This window comes from Apodemus sylvaticus, chromosome 5 (genome assembly GCF_947179515.1).
Source record: "Apodemus sylvaticus chromosome 5, mApoSyl1.1, whole genome shotgun sequence".
Lineage (NCBI taxonomy): Eukaryota > Metazoa > Chordata > Mammalia > Rodentia > Muridae > Apodemus > Apodemus sylvaticus.
Genome location: NC_067476.1, coordinates 64692859 through 64712864, shown reverse-complemented (window position 1 = coordinate 64712864; position 20006 = coordinate 64692859). Strand labels below are relative to the sequence as shown.

General features: G+C 38.0%; 1 pseudogene; it reads right to left on the bottom strand.

The window, feature by feature from the left end:
• Positions 1-1260: 1260 nt before the first annotated feature.
• Positions 1261-11212, bottom strand: LOC127684784 (60S ribosomal protein L6-like; annotated as a pseudogene).
• Positions 11213-20006: the final 8794 nt, after the last annotated feature.

Here is a 20006-nt window from a genome sequence, read left to right as displayed (position 1 = left end):
CAGAAACTAAGGAAAATTGTACCATATCCTGTAAGAAACGATTTTACAAATTTCCTAAGACAAAATAAGTTACACATTTAAAATTTGTTTTAATATAAAATAAAACAAAGGTGATGAAAAAATAGCTAGACCAATATAAAACTTCAGCTTTTATATAAAAATTATGCCCCTTTTTTCTCTCTGGTCACTTAATGAATTTCCTAATACAAGGTTGACCCTGTCTTTCTTAACAAGAGCCATGGTCCTGCAGTATTTTCTCAATGTTTGCTGAACTCTATGTTTATATTTATTTAGTACATTTGTAATGATATCCCTAAGTGACATTTGTCTGCAGTTTCTTTCTTGTGCTGTTTTTTCTTGGTGGGAGGAGATTTATAAAACATAAAAATTAATACACACTAAAAATAAAATAACAACATTGTGAAAATAATTGCCCTCATTTGCAGGGCAGTTACCTAGCATTTTTGCGTTTGGTTCAATCCTCAACATAGAAATAAAATGGATACTATCTGTTTGAAAGAAGTTAACATTTTACTATTTGGGCCTGTTTGCTTGAACATTTAGATATCTCCCAAGAGTAGTTTCGAATCCATAGGATAAAATTTCTTCCATCTCAACTGTGTTGTGTGAATTCTATAGCTCTAATGTCATTTCTGATAGCCTATATTTCCTTGAAAATTAGATATTTTGTTCAAGTTTCCACATATGTTCACAGATATCTGAAAATGTGATATAATTAAAAATATTTTTCTTAAAATGTTTACCTTCTACAATTTTATATTTTACGTATTTGTGTTTTATGTTTCTGGTTTTTTGTTTTGTTTTGAGAAAATTCGTGATTAAGTTTTTTTTTTTTCAAAACAAGACTTTGGGTTAATTGAGGCTACTGTTTTTTTCTTCGTCTTATTAGTTTCTATGTTTGTGATTTATTTCTTTGTATCTAATGGAATTATCTTGCAAGAGTCCTTATATACATACATATTTCAGAATAGCCTTGAGGTTTTCCCTCACCAGCTTCAGCCTCCGTCCTGTCAGGGTCCCATGACACACTATGCCTTATGTTTACTTTCTGCTTTTTATTCTTTTAATTCTAGTCTTTGACTTGAAGATTTAATAAACTGTTCAAAATCTTTAACTTTCTTGAAATTATGTATTTAACCCATATTTTGACAAGCACGTAAAAGTATCCCGTGTAGGTACTGTTTTGTTTTGCTTGTTAATGTATGAAACTGTTTAATTAGGTTGTTAGTCATATGACATTTAGTCATAGAACCGGATGTGAGGACACATCCGGTTTGTCAGGGAGAACTGAGATCTCAGGTAGCCATGGGGCTGAGAAACAGCTTTGATGTTTGGCAAAATCTATGAGTCCACAGTTTTCTGATGAGCTTTGCGATGCTCTGTAATTTCGTATTTCTCTTTCTCCACATCCAAGATCTTGTGCTCCGTGTGCCTGGGCTTGTGCAGCTGCTTTTCAGGAAGTAAGCGTCAGTCAGGTGAGTCAGATATTTGAGGATATTAACCTTGCTGATAACTTTTGCAGAAGTGGCGATGACAAACTTTTGGTGTGTTCTGCGCAAAGGAACTCAGTTGAGGGCAAGAGGTCCGCTCTCAAGCAGCAAGCCCCTGTCCAGCTGCAAAACCCACCGTGGAAAACCACTCTCTAGCCTCTGTGGCTCCCGGTGAAGATGATCAGGATGGTGTCCCAGGAGTGATGCTGACACACACCTTCTGCTGACTGAGAGGCCTTTCGTCTTTGCTCAGTAGCTTCCTAGGAACAGCTTCCGTAGCACAATTCCTAGGTATTTTTCCAAGCGTCCTTACTCCGGTACCACCATTCTTGTCACCACAAACTGGTCCTTCTCCATTTTCTTCTTTTTTCAACCTTTGGCTTTGCAACTGACTATTTCCTTTTGTACAGGCCTTTCCTCTACCCAGGACAGGGTTTGGCTGCAATGGGGCTTCTTCCCCTTCTAGAGCTTTTTACCTTAGGGTCACCCTTTTTGGTTGCACCAGCGGCCAGTCCATCAGTGGCAGAGCATACAGCCAGAAGCAGCACTAAACCGCGAGGCTTCTAGCCTACATCATCATCATCATCATCATCATCATCATCATCATCATCAAAGTGTTCAGAATTCTCTGTCCAGTCCTGGACCCCATTTTTAGTTGACTTGTTTGTCTTCTTGATGTTTTAACTGTTGGACTGCTGATGTGTTTTGCTCATATAACTATTTATGGTCTCTTGCCACACTTCAATTTTGTTTTTTTGTGTGCTTTGTCTTAATAATGGTACTGAGTCTACCTTTATGAGTCAATGCTCAGTTACTTTAAATGTATGAGTTAAGCCTACTCATTTAAATACTCTGACTAGTGTTATAATTATGTTCTACAGTTATACATTTTATTTTCTGATTATTTGATTATAAGGCACATTATGTTCCTTACATGTTGTGTCTTGGGGTTTTTGAAGTGTTTTTAATTAAGACTTTCATAATGCATAAATGTGTTCTCATCAAACCCATCACCACTTTCTCATTTACAATTCTTGCCATAAACCTCAGATCTTCATCTCAACTTCATGTACTCTGTTTTGAACACATTAAGTTCATTTAGTGCTAATAGTGCCCCATATTTATAGGGCAAATCTGCTGCTCCATTGGCAAGCTTCAAGGGGCTGCATCTTTGGAGAAAACTGATTCTCATTTTCCTAATAGGCATTCACTACCAATAGCTCCTCAGTTATACTTGCTTTCAATGACCATTTTACTCCTGCTTTATATAAGCATGAAAGCTAGTCTCCATGATGAGAGGAATTTGCTATTAGGGATAAATCAACCAATGTAGCAGAACAGTGCTGTGAAATAGAGCCATGTGTGTATGGTTACCAACTACCAGATTTCATTATGACATATGGTATATCTTTATAATAAACCTTAATCACTGAGTCATTTCTCTATTGGTATTTTATATTTTAACATGTTTATGCTGGCTTCAGCTTTAAACAATCTTCCACAGATGTTTACATAGCTGTGGAAGACAGCAATGGTATCTTCCTACCAAGAGCAGATTACTTCCCCAGTCAGTATAATAAAGACAATGTTTTACAGATTAATAAATGTTTTTAACTTTTTTGACAGAGATTTACACTTCTGGCAAGGCTTTTTGTTGTAAATTAGAAGGTCATATTACAAAGGAAGCAAGAACTGTTTAATACTGGAAATAGTCCATATCTAGTGCATCTTGAATATTTATATAGATGATGCCTTAAACAAAGAAATCTATTGTTTAAAGAATGTTATTTTGATAAAATAGGTTTGAAGTAAGCACAGTTTACCCCTGAGAAACATACCAGGAAATAATTATTGCACAAGGAAGATGATCATCTTTTGTAAGGTATGTGCACTGGTCCTACCTCTAGGATGCACCGATTGTTAACAATGAGGACTACAGATATTTGAAAACTTAATTTCCATATCCAATTAGCACAAGTCAGTGGGAGTTGTACCAAACATTTCTTACAGCGAATATTAGAGTTTGAAGTGTTTGTTTTACTTTATGATTTATAAACTTATAAATAAATTATGAAGACTTCCTAACAAGAAATGTCTTTTGATGAACTATGAGCAAAAAACTAATGGTCAGGAAAATATTCTCAAGATAATATAATAAGGAAATACCTCATTTAATTACAGATCTTCTAATGAAATTCTATGGAATTACTTAAAATACAATTTAAGAATGAAAAGTTATATAAGATTTACTAGCAATATGTCATTATAGAAATATTTATTGTACAGCTCTTTTGCCTGGAGTCACAATATATAAACCAAAACTGAAAGACAGCTTCTCTCACAGAGTATCATCTTTCCAGTGTAAACTGTGCCACATCTCCAAAGAAAATATGCAATATATTTTCATAATGAGTGAGAGACTTTATTATGAATAGAGTATATCCTGCCTATCTCAGTGCTTAAAATAATTCTCTTTAAACTTAGAAAAATTCTTTTCAAGCTTTTAGATTCAAGTTTATTAGTTTACAGATGTTTTAAGAAATCCCAATATGCAAGCGATGTTCTTCTAATGTCTTTCAAATAGTGTACTAAGTGTACTACCATATTAAGAGAAACCTCCACTTTATTCTGGATAATGATGCTTATTTAGTAAACAGTGTTGTTTTGCACACTCGCGACATTTCATACTCAGTGTGACTTATTCACTTCTATATCAGATTACTCGGGGAAGTATCGATTCATGGCTGCACACACCTGAGTTTGGATGACAAACTTCTCTAACCTACATGTACACAAGTAATTCTTTTGAATTATCAGCCACTGTGACGAGAAGTGATCACTGAGAACAGACCAGTGATGGAATTTCTATTTTCATTAACATCCAAGGTCCTAGCTTTTGCCAGAGACAATTTCACTCTGCCAGCAGTAGACGATTAGAGTAACTTACATGAAGGGACTGGCGCTCCCTCAAGAAGCCTGGAGCGCTGAACATGAATGAGGAAGGAGACGTGATTAAGTTCCTTTCGTGAGGAGCAAAAGCATAAAGGAACAACTTTTGAGGCTAAAGAACGACGCCCGTCAGTCATATGGCCTTTCAGTAAGGAGAAATCCAAAGTGACTTTTGGAAAACTTACTATTGAGAGGCAAAGCCTCTCTGATAGCCCAGCAGTTTATAAGATCCATAAAGTGAGCCCCCAGATAGTCGCAAGGGATGCCGGGAAGCATGCGGGGAAGACGAGTTCCAAGAGCAGACAAGGTACGCAGTAAAGATCAGGGACGTTGCTAGAAGAAAAGCTGGCTGCTTTCCAGGGCCTCAAAGAACGGTATTCTTTACCACTGTGAGTTTGGTATGGACCACAAATTGGCATGCAGTGTTTTACATGCTTCCTACCTGATTTTCTCAGCACTTCAGTAGTAAATCCACTTTGTATCACACAAGCACCTGGGGTAGATAGATGAATAAGGCAGAAGTTGCCCTTAATTAGAATTTTAAACAATTGCAGCAGGGATGAGCATACATGAAGCCCATATGAACAGCGCATTAATTTCTTGTACGCACACACTGAACAAAGAAATAAGCAGACTGTTTCATAAATATGGAGCCAAAACAGTGATGTTATGGTGCCTGACATCTCCTGGCACCAGGTAGCCGGTGGATTAAAACAGGGTAGCTTGCCAATAGTCAGCCTTCTTAACCTGCTCGCTGACAGCCTGCTCCTGCTGAGCAGTGCTTGGATAAAAACTACCAGATTTTTCTATATGACTTCTGTTTAAGACGAAAAAAGGTTGCAGAAAATTGAGACTTTTTTCTTTCACTATCTTAACGTTTTATAGCAAATAAAACTCAAGTTATACAGCCAATAAAGCCCAGTTTCCTGTCTATTTTTTTTTTTAATAGAAATCCTATCATTTGTGTGGTGGAAAAAAAAAAAACCTTTCAGATCTTTCAAAAGTCCACAGTCATTCTCAGAAATCTACACATTTGTAACTATAGCCAAAATATGTAAAAATATAGGAAATACTCGGCTGCTTTTTTTCTTTTTACTTTTAAATTAAATCTTGTCTTTGGTTATCTGATGTTTTTATTGAAAATATTTTTTCATATAGTATACATTGGCCATGTTTCTTCTGCCGCAGTTCCTCTCAGATACTTCCGATCTCCCCACACGCCAAACTTTATAAACTTCTTCTCTTTCTTTAAAAAAGAAAAAGAAACAAAACAAGAAAAATATTAACCCACAAAATGAAAATCAAAACAAAGTCCAATAAGAAAAAAAATGCCCAAACAAACAAAGTGAAACAAAAATTCTCCAAAATACCATTAAGATAATTTTGTATTGATCAGCTACTATTGGGAATAGTGTCCTCCCTGAAGTGGAGAAGAAGTCCAGTGAGACTCCACTGAAGACAACTGATTTTCTCTTTACCAAGGAGTATCAATTGCAGATAGATTCTTGCTTGGGGATGAGACCCATGTCTACATCTCTTTCTCAGTGCAGAAGCTCCTTCCAGCTTGTGCAGGTCTATGCAGGCCTTGTGCATTCTGACAGTGTTTATGAGTTCATTTGAACATCATCTCTGTAGTGTCTGGAAGGCAGAGACATCCCTCACCTGTGGGTCTTAGCATCTTTTGGACCCCTACTCCACGTAGATCCTCCAGCCTGAGGGGAGGGTTCTGATAAAGACACCCCATTTAGAACTCAGTGCTTCAAAGTTGTTTATTCTCTGTACATTGTCCAGGTGTGGGTCTCTGTGTTGCTTCTGAGCTGAAGAAGTACTGCAAGAAACTTTCCTGACGTGGGTGACTGAGGCACTGATCTATTGCTGTAGCAGTCATTGGGAGTCATTTAATTGTGATGCTCACTTAGATGGAAAACAGTGCTAGGTTTTCCCTCAAGTCTACAACCTATTCAATCTCAGGTTCTCAGTCATTTTAGTCTTGTCAGGTTCCATTGCATAGAGTGGGCTTTAAGTTTAAAAAAAAGTGACTGGTTAGACCCATAACAGCAGAGGCAGAGAAAGGCAGAGAGAGGGAGAGAGTAGAGAAGCAGAGGCTGGCCATGACCACATGGGGAGAGGGGGAGGGGAGGGAAACCAAGAGGGGGCAAGAGAGAGGTGTAAGAGAGGTAAGAGGAGTAAGAGAGGTAAGAGAGAGAGGGGAGACCGAGCACCCTCTTTTATAGTAGGCCCGGCCTACCTGACTGTTGCTGGGTAACTGTGGGGAGGGGCATACTTGGCTGTTGCCAGGTAATTGTGGAGGGAGCTTAGACAGACTCCTAACAGAACTTCCCACCCATAAGTTTGGGTATGATGTGTTCACATCTTCATTCTATTTTAGAAAAGTTTTAGTTTTTTGATTTAGTAAGTTGCTCAGTTTCCCTGAGTTTCATGTACTTTATGTTGTTGTTGATATCCAGCTTTAATTCATGGTGATCTTATAGGATGTGGGATATTATTTCAATTTTCCTACCTCTGTTAAGATGTGCTTTCTGTTTCTGTATAGGGTTAATTTTGGAGAAATTTTCATGAACTGTTGAGAAGAAAGTATATATTTTTAGTAATTAAGTGGACTTTTCTGTAGATGTCTGCTAGATCCATTTGATTTACGATGTTATTGAACTCGAACGTTTCTCTGGTTTTCATCTTGATGACAAGTTTGTTGGTGAGAGTTGGGTATTAAAACCATCTACTATCTCTGTGTAAGCGTCAATACATAATTTTATTTATGTTAATGTTTCTTTTATAAAAGGGCACTTTGAGTGCCTTGTATTTGGTGCATAAACATTTAGAATTGCAATACCTTCTTAGTAGAATTTTCCTTCGATGAGTATATAGTGTTCTTTTCTATCTCTTTTAATTAGTTTTGGTTTTATATCTATTTTTTTTTCAGAAGCAAGCCACTCTTGCTTCCTTTTTGGGTCCATTTACTTGAACTAACTTTTCCCATCTTTTTATCCTGGGGTGATGTCTAACTTGATGTTAAGGTTTGTTTCTTGAACTCAGCAGAACTGTTTTCTAATTCAAACTGTTGGTCCATGTCATTTGTTGGGGGAATGAAGAATATTGATGTTGAGAATTATCAATGATCAATGTTTATTAGAGTTGTTGTTACGATGTGGACTTTATGGTCTAGATTTATTTTTTCCTTATGACTTATGTATGGCTAACCTCTTATGATTCAAGTTTTCTGTATGGTGCTTCTATACTTTGATAGGCATCTCCTTCTACAGGTTGGGGAATTTTTTTTCTATGATATGTTTTATCTTTTTATAATGCCAAATGTCTGTATGTTTTGTTTCTGGACTTTTTAAATTTAACATCTCTTTGACCAAGCTCTCCATTTTTGGTATTCATGTCCTGTAATTCTCTCTTCCACATTTTTTGATCTGATAGTGGTATATGTGGGTTGCCTGGTAGAAAATACTTCTGCAGGTAGACAAGTGACACAAATGTGTCACAAGATATTCTATGAGGAAAGGCTAAGAAGAGACCTGGAAATGACATAGGGGACCAGAGTTTTACCAAGAGATAAAGTCCTCCAGGGAATGCTGGTAGGGTAGAAGGAGGGGCTTCTACAAGCAGCCTACTACAGGATTAAGAGGAAGTCTTGATAGTTCAGAATGGAGAGCAGGCAGCTTAGTGAAAATTGCCTACTTGTGTCTCAGTCCAGTGTGATCACTGGAGGTCCCCAGTAGAAAATATTTCTGTGGATGGATGGCTAAACAAAGGAATGGAGATGTGTGAGAAAGGCAGATTATCTTACTCTTGGTGAGTTTGTTATGGAGTTATTCCTGCCTACCTCTCCATATTTACTCCTAGGACTTTCATCAGTTTGGGTCTCTGTTGCCAAGGTGGTCTCCATCCTAGCTGTCCTGCAAAGAGTGTCTTCAGCGGCTTGGAAGTTATATAGTCTCACAGTCTTGCATGTTCCATTGTTAAGATTTCTGCCTCATGGTCTCATGAACAGAACCGAACTTCTCTCCTTCCCTCTTGTCACTTCCCAGGACTCCTATCATCCGCTGTTCTTCCTTGCTTAGTTTAGATCCAGTGGCACCATATAGAAGGCATTCTGTAAGGTGAAGAGCTTGTGACTTTTCAACCTCTATGGCCTGTTTTCATTAGTCCCACATGAAAAAAAAAAGTGTGAGAAGCTTCCTACTCAACCTTATATCATGAAACTCCTTCACACTCCTGCACACCAAAAACTGCAGTGTCTCACCATTACTATTGTTGCCCTGAGAAGAAGCTCAGATTGCAATAGTAAATGGTAAAAGTCCACACAGATGGAGAACCACTGGGAGAACTGAAGCAGCCCACAGTAAGCAGTCACACAACCTGTGTGATGCACCATATTAGACATTTGAGAGTTCTCTTAGAACTATGTAGACGTGGGTAGCTACATACAATAATAGATAACACCTTACAGATCCTCCCTCTCTCCAGATCACTCTTAAACTGTAAACACATAATCATTACGCACAAGTAGCTCAAATAAGTTAAAGAGTCTTTGTTGGGAAGATTGACACTTTTATTCAGAGATGCTGATAGTATACCAGAGAACATGAGTGACACGAAACTCCCATTTCAGTTCACAGAATACAATGAAACCAATGCTGTCAACCTTTTCCATATCTTAGCATCAGGCAGATAAAGAGATTTTGTTTAATGAATAGGAAAGTCAGCATTCAAAAAATGGGATGGTAGATGAAATCCAAGCAAGAAGACTATAAGTAATAAATTTAAAACTATTCCATAGTGTGTGGAATTCGGTTTACATTTTATCAGTAAAATCTTTACAAATGATATGCTTTAAAATATCAAAGACTGTGTGTTTTCAACATTGTGAAAGTGTCAGGTTTTATAATTTTCTTTTCAGACATAAATCCAATTACTGTCAGTCGTGGATTAAAGTATCACTATTGCTGACATTTTAACATAAAAATTTATCTGAAAATTAGTCAAACAGCTTATCTATTTATTCAATAAACTATTGCTTAACTACTCTACAAGTATAATTACATGATACTGTTATATTTTTATAAATCTTTTCATTTATAAATGTATTCATAACATATTTTATGATAAAAACATTGCCTTGAACTTTTAAAATCATTATACTTCAGATGGACTTTGTCACACTGATTTTTTGATATAGTATCTTGGCTACATGTATAGGATCTTGGCTACATGTTGAGCACTCAGTGGTGTATTCCTTAGAAATATACTATGTGATGAGTGTTAGTATAAAATACATTTGTCTTATTCAATTTTCTGTTGTTATAGCCAAACACCAGAGTGCAAGTAATTGATAAAGAAAAATGTATAGCTCATGGATCTAGAGCTAAAAATACAAAATAAAGACGGTACATGAGCTGAGGATTTGATAGCAATCAAAATACAGAGAAAACACTAGAGGGACAAGAGATGCAGAAGAGAAGCAGGTTCACTTTATAGCCACTACCTTATGTAAGAGTGAAACCACTTCTATAGACAAGTATCTGGTAAGAATTTGTCAGCAGCCTACATGATACTACATGTATCATGTTGTAAGAATGGAAACTATGCATGTGTCCAACAACAAATGATGTAACCTATTGAGATGTCCACCCACTGCTTCCACAGAATATGCAGATTGCCAATGAACATAAGCCAAGACTAATTTGTGATGCATTGTTATCCCCTGAATAAACTAAGTGACCACTTGGTAACAAGTAGTTTTACAATGGGCCCTCTAATGCATAGGAAATCAGATGAATTCACCTGATGAGAACAGAATTATATTTCTGGGATTCATTTTCACTATCTTCCACATAGCCACAGCCAGAACTGTGTCTACATTCAGTTAGCTGAGGGATCGATCCACTTAGATAAGATTTGTAAAATTGTGTCCTGAGAAAATTTATTCTCATCAAGGATATCTAAGAATGGACCCATGATTACTATGGTCTACATCTAATAAAAAAGTACATGGCAATGAAAGATTTTAATTCTAGTCTGATATGAGTCAGCTTCAAGGTTCTTCATAGTATTAGAATTACTATTTGAATCAGCTGAGGCTGCCAGTGAACTACATGGAAACTCAATTCCTTCTGCAATCCAATCTAGCTATGTTTCTTTCACCTCCATATGAATGCTAATTCCAAAAGTTTTTATTTGTACTGGATTGAACATTATTTTGCCCTCTAGGACTCTTACTGTAATTTGTTTGGCATTGTAATGGTAATGAGAAGTAGAGACTTTAAGACGTCATTAATATCTGGGATAGGCAAAACATGCTTATGGAGGTTTCAATGAGGGTATTTCTAAAGACCATTGGCATACTGAGGAGAATGGCAAAGACCTACCCTAAGGTTGGACAGCACCAACCAACAGCTTAGGCATCAAAATGGACTCAATCAGTAGAAGGCAGAAGCCCCAGCTCAATGAATCCAACTTCTTTGTTTTGCATTGCTATGAAATATAGACACAAACTTCTGCTTCTTTGTGGAACTGTACCAGAAGCTCTCCAGGGTGTGTGTGTGTGTGTGTGTGTGTGTGCGTGTGCGTGTGCGTGTGCGTGTGCGTGTGCGTGTGTGTGTGTGTGTGTGTGTGTGTGTGTTCCATTATCTAGTGATGTTGTACCTTTGTCCTTGTTGCTCTGAGGCTTTATTTCTCTTGCACAACTGCCGGTTTGAATGGCTTCCCAGCTTGGTCATAGCCATTGTGGGATGATTTGACTTCTGATCATGTGGACCAATCTAATAGACCCCCTTTTACAACTATGTGATAGTATACTGCTTTGGTTATTCTGAAGAACCCTTATGCCAAAATAAATTAATAAAAATATGAGATATTAAAAAAAGGAATAGTCAAAGATAAGGAGATTATTCCTCAAGAAGGGTAAATCAAAAAGAATCACAAGGTAGAGTTTAAAATTAGAATGATTTCAGAAAGTTAATTTACTCTGGAATTAAGAAATTATAAAAGTAATAAACTTCAAAAGAGAAGTGGACTCTGGATTTAGAGAGATTAAAAGGTGAGTTGCTAATGATGACAGCAGATTTATTGTCCCCTGGGACTAATTTAATGGGGTAATGGCTCAGGGAGGCAATGTGGAATGGTGGTCAGAGAGACAAACAGAGGACACTTTAGAAAGCCAGCAGACAGAGAGTTGCATTATAGCTTGTAAGAAGGTTTCCACTTCAAAGTCAAATTCACAGGAAACCGGGTAAGGTGAGGCTGAGGTAGTCACATGATGGAGAATCTTTAAAATTGTCACTTTGGTGAGGCAAAAAAAGCATGTGGAATATCTGTAGGGATGTCGCTCCAGCATTACAAGACAGTGTGCATAACTTGCTTTCATACACCAGCAGCCTTAGAGCTGCATGATCAAATGCAGACCAAACTGCAAAAAGCAATATATGGATTTTTGCCAAGCCCCATTTTGTTCATCCCAAGCAATCACCAACTGACACATACTAAGATTCATTTCTACCATTTCTGTTGTTCAGACTTATTTCATAAATTTTCTGTCCTTCCTGACTCAAACTTTTGTACCACATGCCCTCTTTCCTTAAACTGAACAGACTCCTAAGTTTTAGCCTTACTGCAAGCAAGAAAGGATTCATAGTTTCTTTGCTAAGTGTTTCTCATCTACTTTGGAAATGACATACTGTTCTCTATGACAAGACACCCTGAGTTTTCACATCAAGCATAAAGTAGGATAGGGAGATAATAAATGTGTAAATGTAAATGGCTTTTAGAAAATTTATACTAAGGACAATGAAGTAAAGGTCAAACAAATGACAACAAAAAAATAAAGATGGACATATACCTAGATGAACAATAGAAATACCACTCCTTACCTATTTTCAGTCAAGTAGTCCTGAATCCCAACAGATATTTCTGTGCTAGTTAGTTAGCGAAACAATCATTTGAGTCTGTCAGAATTTATTTCTTGGTTGGAATAACAAATAAAATTTTGTGTCTGCAGTCTCATCAAGTTTCAAAGTGTTTTATTCATGTAACAGCATTCCCATAAACTATATGTCCTTTCCTTAAAATATTACAGTCTGACATAGAAATATATCTAATTATTCTAGCTTGCTTTCTGTCACCTTAATAAACAACAGGACCAAAAGGAGCTTGGGGAAGAGTCTTCCTATTCGGCTTAAACTTCAAGTACAGTCCACCATTCAGGGAAGTCAGGGTAGGAACTTAAGGCAGGAATCTGGGAGCAACAATTGAAGCTGTGGAAGACTACGGCTTACTGGCTTACTCTCCATGACTTGCTGAGTTTGCTTTATTTTTAAACCTTGTTTGAGTGCTTTGCTTTCATATACGTAAGTGCAACATATGCATTATAGGTAGCCTTGGATGTCAGAAGAGGTCACTGGATCACATGGAACTGGAGTTACAGATGGTTTCATGCCCTAGGTAGATTCTGAGAACCAATCCCAGGTCCTCTGCAATATCAACAAGGAATCTTAACCACTGAGCCATCTCTCTAGTCCCTAGCCTGTTATCTTATATAACACAAGACCACCTCCATAGGAGTGGCACTAACCACAGTGGACTAATCCCTCCCACATCAATAATTATTAAAGAAAATGCCTCCACAGACATACCCACAGGCCAGCATGATGGAGGTAGCTCCTCAGTTGAGTTTCCTCGCCCAAGGTGACTCTGGTTTCTATCAAGTTGGCAGAGCTAACCAGAACACCAGTGTGCCTTGAACTCAGAGGTTCCCTTCCACCATGATTCTATCAACACATGTTCTTGCTACACAACTAAAGTTGTCTTTTATTTTACTTTAACCAATTCATGCCTTCCTGTTCCTTTAAATATCCACCTGAACACCAATCTAGCTTTTATTTATTTATTTATTTATTTATTTATTTATTTATTTATTTATTTATTTATTTATTTTTAAACCCTAGATTTTATTTCCCTCCGGGTGCACCCCTCTGACTGTCCCACATCCCACACCTCCTCCCCACACCTCTGTCTCCACCCCAACCCCCATCCCACCAGACTTCTAAGCTCCCTGGGGCCTCCAGGGTTAGGAGCCTTGAGGGTTAGGTACATCTTCTCTGACTGAACACAAACCCAGGGTTAGGTACATCTTCTCTGACTGAACACAAACCCAGCAGTCCTCAGCTGTATATGTGATGGGGGCCTCATATCAACATACCAGCTGGTATGTGCTGCCTGGTTGGTGTTGCAGTATCTGAAAGATCTTGAAGGTCCAGGTTAATTGGGACTGCTGGTCCTCATATAGGGTCACGCTCCTCCTCAGTTTCTTCCAGTTTTCCCCTAATTCAAACACAGGGGTCAGCAGTTTCTGTTCATTGATTGGGTGCAAATATCTGCATCTGACTCTTTTGGCTGTTTGTTGGGTCTTCTAGAGTGTGGTCATGATAGATCCCTTTATGTGAGTGCTCCACAGCCTCAGTGTCAGGCCTTGGAAAATCTCCTTGAGCTGGACCTTCTTTTCCTCAGGCCCCTTTCCATTTCCATCCCTGCAGTTCTCAGTGTTTTCACGGTGGGATGGCAACCCCATCCCTCACTTGATGAGGGCATTTTATCTAGGGTCCCTCACTTTGAGTCCTGAGAGTCTCTCACACCCCCCCCCCAGGTCTCTGGTGCATTCTGGCTGAGAAGCATCTAAAGAAATGTTCAAAGTCCTTAGTGATCAGAGAAATACAAATCAAAATGACCCTGAGATTCCACCTTATACTAATCACATGCCGGTAAGGATGTGGAGAAAGAAGAACACTCCTCCTTTGCAGGTGGGAATAAAAACTGGAACAACCACTCTGGAAATCAATCTGGAGGTTCCTCAGAAAATTGGAAATAGATCTACCTGAAGGCCAGCTATACTCTAGCTTTCTTAAACCTCCAACCCTCATTATTAAGTTCTTGTTCCATGCTGCCAAGCCACAGAGTTCTTCCTTAAAGAAGAGCAAGTTGCTCTTTCATTTACATTTTCCCACTGTAGTGTCTGTGTCTAAACTGCAGTTATGCATTGTTGTATTGTAACTGATATGTTTGAATAATTTATTCTAATTGGATGGACTGATGTGTGATTAATGAGTGCATTTAGTGGTTGATTTGCATTTTCATTTCATCCTTAAAAAATTATAGAATGAATATATGATCATGTTCATTTATGCCCAACTGAATTAAATGCAAAGTGCAGTATAGTGAACTCAAAGCCTACTTTATACTCTATATCTCTAATTTTAGCTGAGCAAAATTCAAATCTAAGCAAGATTCTTTGTAAACTATGTTCCCTAAGAGCAAAGCTAGTGTTTTCCCAGAAAGGATCACGTGATCAGTCCATTATTAGAAATTCAAAGGCAAAATGATATTGTGGCAACTGCTTCAAGTACTGATTCTATACTTTAAAGACACAATGAAAGGAAAATAGGCTGTACATAAAAGAGAGAACAAGGAGGGGTGTCTGGGAGAGTTTAGAGGAAGGAAAGGGAAAGAGAAATGATGTAATTATATCAATCTCAAAAAAGGAACTACTTTTCTAAAAAGAAAAATATGCTAGGATATTTTCTACCCTGTTGTTAAATATATCATGAAGAGTACAAAGTCCCTTGAAAATATAGAGTATTTCAAAAAGCAATATCTGAAGCAAAGACTGCTTCAGCTCTTTATCAAATGCATACATGTGTTAGTCGTTTTATATAAGAGAGAGGATATATATACATATATATATATATATATATATATATTCCCATTGTACTATTTATTTTGGGTGATATATTCATTCTTAGAAACTGACAGAAGCCTAAAAGAAGTCTTAGGATGCTTATGGTATCTGTCACTGATGTGAAAGAATAAGAGAGGTGATCATTATCACGTTGCTTTAGCAGTGGTGGAGACAGGTGCTTCTTAGAATTTTCCATCTCTTAAAATTGTGAGTAACAAAAATGACAAAAGAAAAAAAAAACCCACCCTGTCATATTTTCATCCAAAGTCTAAAAGATGTTTCTGCTTCAGGACACTGGGGGTGGGGTTGGCATAAAATCAAAAGAATGATTGTCATTGTGATCAAAAGGAATAACACGTGGTGACTTCCTACTTCCCACTTTTGGGTAGAACTATTCTAAATTTAGAGAAAGAACCAAACACAGAAAGGATATGGTGAAATCTTAGTTCCTTTTTGCCAGGAAACCTGAACTATCCGCAGGTTCTAACTATTCGGACAGCAGCCGCATTGTGGCCTCTGTTATATCCACACACACTCACAGGCCCATTTCACGACTTTATTCCTCTTTTTCAGTGGGATAAGCATGGCGGTGCCCTTAGAGTGCCAGGTAACACCCCACTCTTAGACACATCCCCCATGACTTGCGATTAATCAACACCAGTGCCAGCCGTCTATGGAAACTCTATGACCTTCGTGTTTGCTTTTTATTGCATTATCACAAATTTCCTTTACTCAGAACCAATGGATGAAGCACAAACCACCTTTATTTATTCTAACACTAATCCTTTCAAGAGAAATGAATGCTCCCACCAAAAAGCCAAGCTAGTTCTCAAAGTTTCACAGGAACTATTTTTGACAACAGGATTAATCTCAGTGTATCTGAAACAAGTGGGTACATGCTGCTGAGTTTCCAGTGGAAAATGAAAATGCTAGTTGAAAAGAGACTACTTTCCCAAGTGAATGAAAGTTAAAACAAACGAACAAACAATACATTGCCTGGGTTAATAAAGCATAAAAATGTTGTGGTGTTTTTGTTTTATTTTATTTTATTTATTTTTAGTTTTGGTTTTCCCAGACAGGGTTTCTTTGTGTAGCTCTGGCTGTCCTTGTACTCAATTTGTAGACCAGGGTGACCTCAAATACAAAGAGACCCACCTACGCTTGCCTCCTGAGTGCTGGGATTAAAAGCACACATCTCCATGCCCAATCAGCATAAGGAATTTTATGGTGCAATTTGCTTTGCTTTCTTGTTCTAAATTTGCTTCCATTGCTTTCAGGGGCATTCATTAGAAGAAGGACCTAGGGCCGAGATTCAAGCATGGCACATACGATGTATAGTGGGAGTTCTCTGCAGCAAACATTAACATGAATGGGCAGGAAAGTAAAGGATCCAACAACCACATCAGGAAGTCTGGGGTATAATCACACCACAGTCACTTCAACTGGGAAAGGAGACATGAGCATAGGGTCAGCCAAGCACTGGATAGAACTAGCCCTGGAGGAGCTGGGCTGAGGCTTCCTGATTAGGGAAAGAGATGTGCGAGGAACACACACATCTGCACCCCTCCCTTTCTCGTTTGCTTCTTCCCTCCTCCCTTCCTTCCTATAGTCCTCTAAGCTCTTACTTAATCCACATTATGACATTTTCAATATTTGGTCTTACTGGAAATAATCAACCATAATCTTTAAGCAATGGAAAATGATGTCTTTCTGCTTACACTGGCTGACAGTTTTCCTGTTTCTTATAGGTACCTATAAGAGATCTATAGTTGATACCCTTACTATTAAAGACTAAATCTTGTATTGTAGATGCAAATTATTAAAATATTAGAATCAAGCTTTGATTGCCCAAGCCTAACACCCTTAATTATAGCCTGTTAAACTGTGATGTCTGCAAATCAATTTGATGAATGTTTGTTTTCCACAAATCTCTGCATTGTCCATTCATTTTCTTTTGAATTGTGGCACCAGACTGACAGCTCTCTGATGATTGACTTAAGTTGCTGAGGTAAAATTTTGAAAGTACTTCTGTTCTACACATATGTATTCAAGATGATGCCTTGTCTGCATGTCACCAATTACCAAGCATCTCTTTAGCTCTTTGTGGACAATGAATTCAGAATACGGCTTACTTATACTTCATAGTACAAAAAATGAGAAATCAGGAGTATCTGATGGACCAACAAATCATAAAGCTTCATTTCATTTGGTTTCCTCATTTCAAAATGTTTTAACAAAATGACAGAGGGAATTCCTTCCAGAGTTGAGGTCATACAACCAAATGGCAATTTCTAAGTTAGAAAAATACTCAGGGTAGCACCCAGAGTCAGCATCATACTTTGGCTGTTTAACATTTAACAGCTGTCTCCACTATGGAATCAAGTGATAATGGAACAAATGGGCCTTGTTCCCTTTAATTGGATCCAAGAAGATTCTAGAAAAAAACTTTATAATCAGTATGCCAAGTTGCCATGATGCATAGTCTATAGATATGCAGAACTCAACTTCTTTTATTGACCAAGTAAATTTCACAACAGTTACTATTTTGTGTAACTGGAATTTCTTAGTCAACTTTATAACTATGTCTTCTATCCCATTTGTTTCTGATTGTGATTAATATTTTAATGCACAATGGGAATTAATGGCAACGGCTACTTAGTATTGTCAGTAGCACAGCATTTTTGGTACATGGGCTCTTTTCTCTCCTCCATGCATGACCTTTATTCGCCAACGTTTTTTGGACCTCAATAGATTTCATTGATATCATTTAGCTTGAAGTGTTAAAGAAATCTTCTTATGCTGACATTCATCAGAACAACTCAGTTGCACAGATATCTTATTGCCTATTCAATAACTGTATTGCTTACAAGCCTATGAGATATGCATGGTGGGCGCTAACATATTGATAACTGCATGTGAAGGACTGCCAAGTAGTAAGGCCTCAGCCTCCTGGTATTTATCACCCCACCTTAGTTTTCAGTGTTCCTTGCTGACTCTTACATGGAATGTATTAGATGATCTTCAAACAGCATCCTCCCTGCCATTCACTCGATTTAAACATGAAAAAATAATGAGAATCAAGTGTGTGTTCAAGTCTTCCTCAAACCAAAGCCATGGTTTGTAAAAGTAACTTCTATTCCCCAGATGCAATTGCTGTCCAGGAGCTTACTACCTCCATCAGATAACCTAGGCCTAGTCCTGCAAGTGTCTACCCTCTGTACAATCTATCTAGGCCTAGTATGTTTAAAGCCTCTGAGACTGGCAGCTGAGTAAACTCACCCTTTCTGAACTCTGTCTGATTGGTTCAACTCGGTTCTTCTGGCTCAAACCAGAATCTTAGGTCACTTATTTAAACTGGCGTCTTCCAGCTTCTAACTGAATTGCTCTGCTTGGCCTCAAACTAACTCTAGCAATCTGTCTTAAGCTTCTGTCTCCTTTTCATTCTCTGACTCATTCTGCCTTTACCTGTGTCTAGCTTATTCTCTCTTTAACCTGCTCTGTAAAACTCTCCTGGCAATAAAACCTCTGAATTTCACTGACTGAACTGCCATAAACAACTTCACTGCACTGCCTCTCAACTCACTGGTCCAACCAAACTGCCTGAACAGAAGTGATTAGAACTCAAGAGATCTTCATGCCTCTCTCTCTCCTAAGTGGTGGTACTAAAGGTGTGTACCACCTTTCCTGGACCTAAGCTTTTCTTTACCTGAAACTTGCTCTCTACCAGGTTGGCCCTGAACTCATAGAACTGCTTGCCTCTACCTTCTGGGATTAAAGGTGTGTCTGTATTCCTTCCAGATCATCAGACCTAGAATGTCTTTGGATTTGATACCTTGCCAGATCAGACATGTTCTGAATTAAAATTACTCTACAATGATTCCCAAGGGCCTTCTGCAATAATGGCAAACCATATCAAATCAGATGACTGCCTTCTATGTTTAATTGTCTCATTTTTTACTCTGCTTCTAATGGCAGGAAGAAATCTAAAATCCTTCTAAAATTTTTTCTTGTCAAAATCTCCTCTTGTGGGGCTGGTGAGATCACTCAGCGATTAAGAGCACCGACTGCTCTTCTGAAGGTCCTGAGTTCAAATCCCAGCAGCCACATGGTGGCTCACAACCATCTGTAAAATCGCCTCTTGTTTTACCATATTGACTAGGAGAGCATAGCATTATGAGGTGGTCACTGGGAGCCCTATGTGATTATTTACATCTACAGTGAATCATCCTTTAAGCCCACCCATTTACCAGTCATATTCAAGGTTGCTAGATCAGATTTTCTTTGAAAGCACATAAATTAGCAATTTACTCTCACTAATTTTGACTCAGTTTCCTCAGCTCCTTTTTGCCACAAATAGCAATACACTGATGTAAATATATATATTGGGGTTTTTTTTTTTTTTGAGACAGGGATTCTCTCTGTGTAGCTCCGACTGTCCTGGAACTTACTCTGTAGACGAGGCTGGCCTCGAACTCAGAAATCCGCCTGCCTCTGCCTCCCAAGTGCTGGGATTAAAGGCGTGCGCCACCACCGCCCGCTACACTGATACTTTTAAGTTCATCTCTAGTGTTTTAATCCTGAGAAATGGTAGAGGCCCACCAATTACCTTTATTTCTAAAAGAACAGAGAGTGATGATTAGAAATAAAAAGCAACTGTTCAATGCCAATCTCTTTAGCTTGCATTTAAAATTCCCTAATTCTTATAGAGAACAAACATAAACCACCAAAGTGTCAAAACCTCTTAAAACCTAATCATCCTGCAACTAATATTAAAATTTCAAATTCTAAGA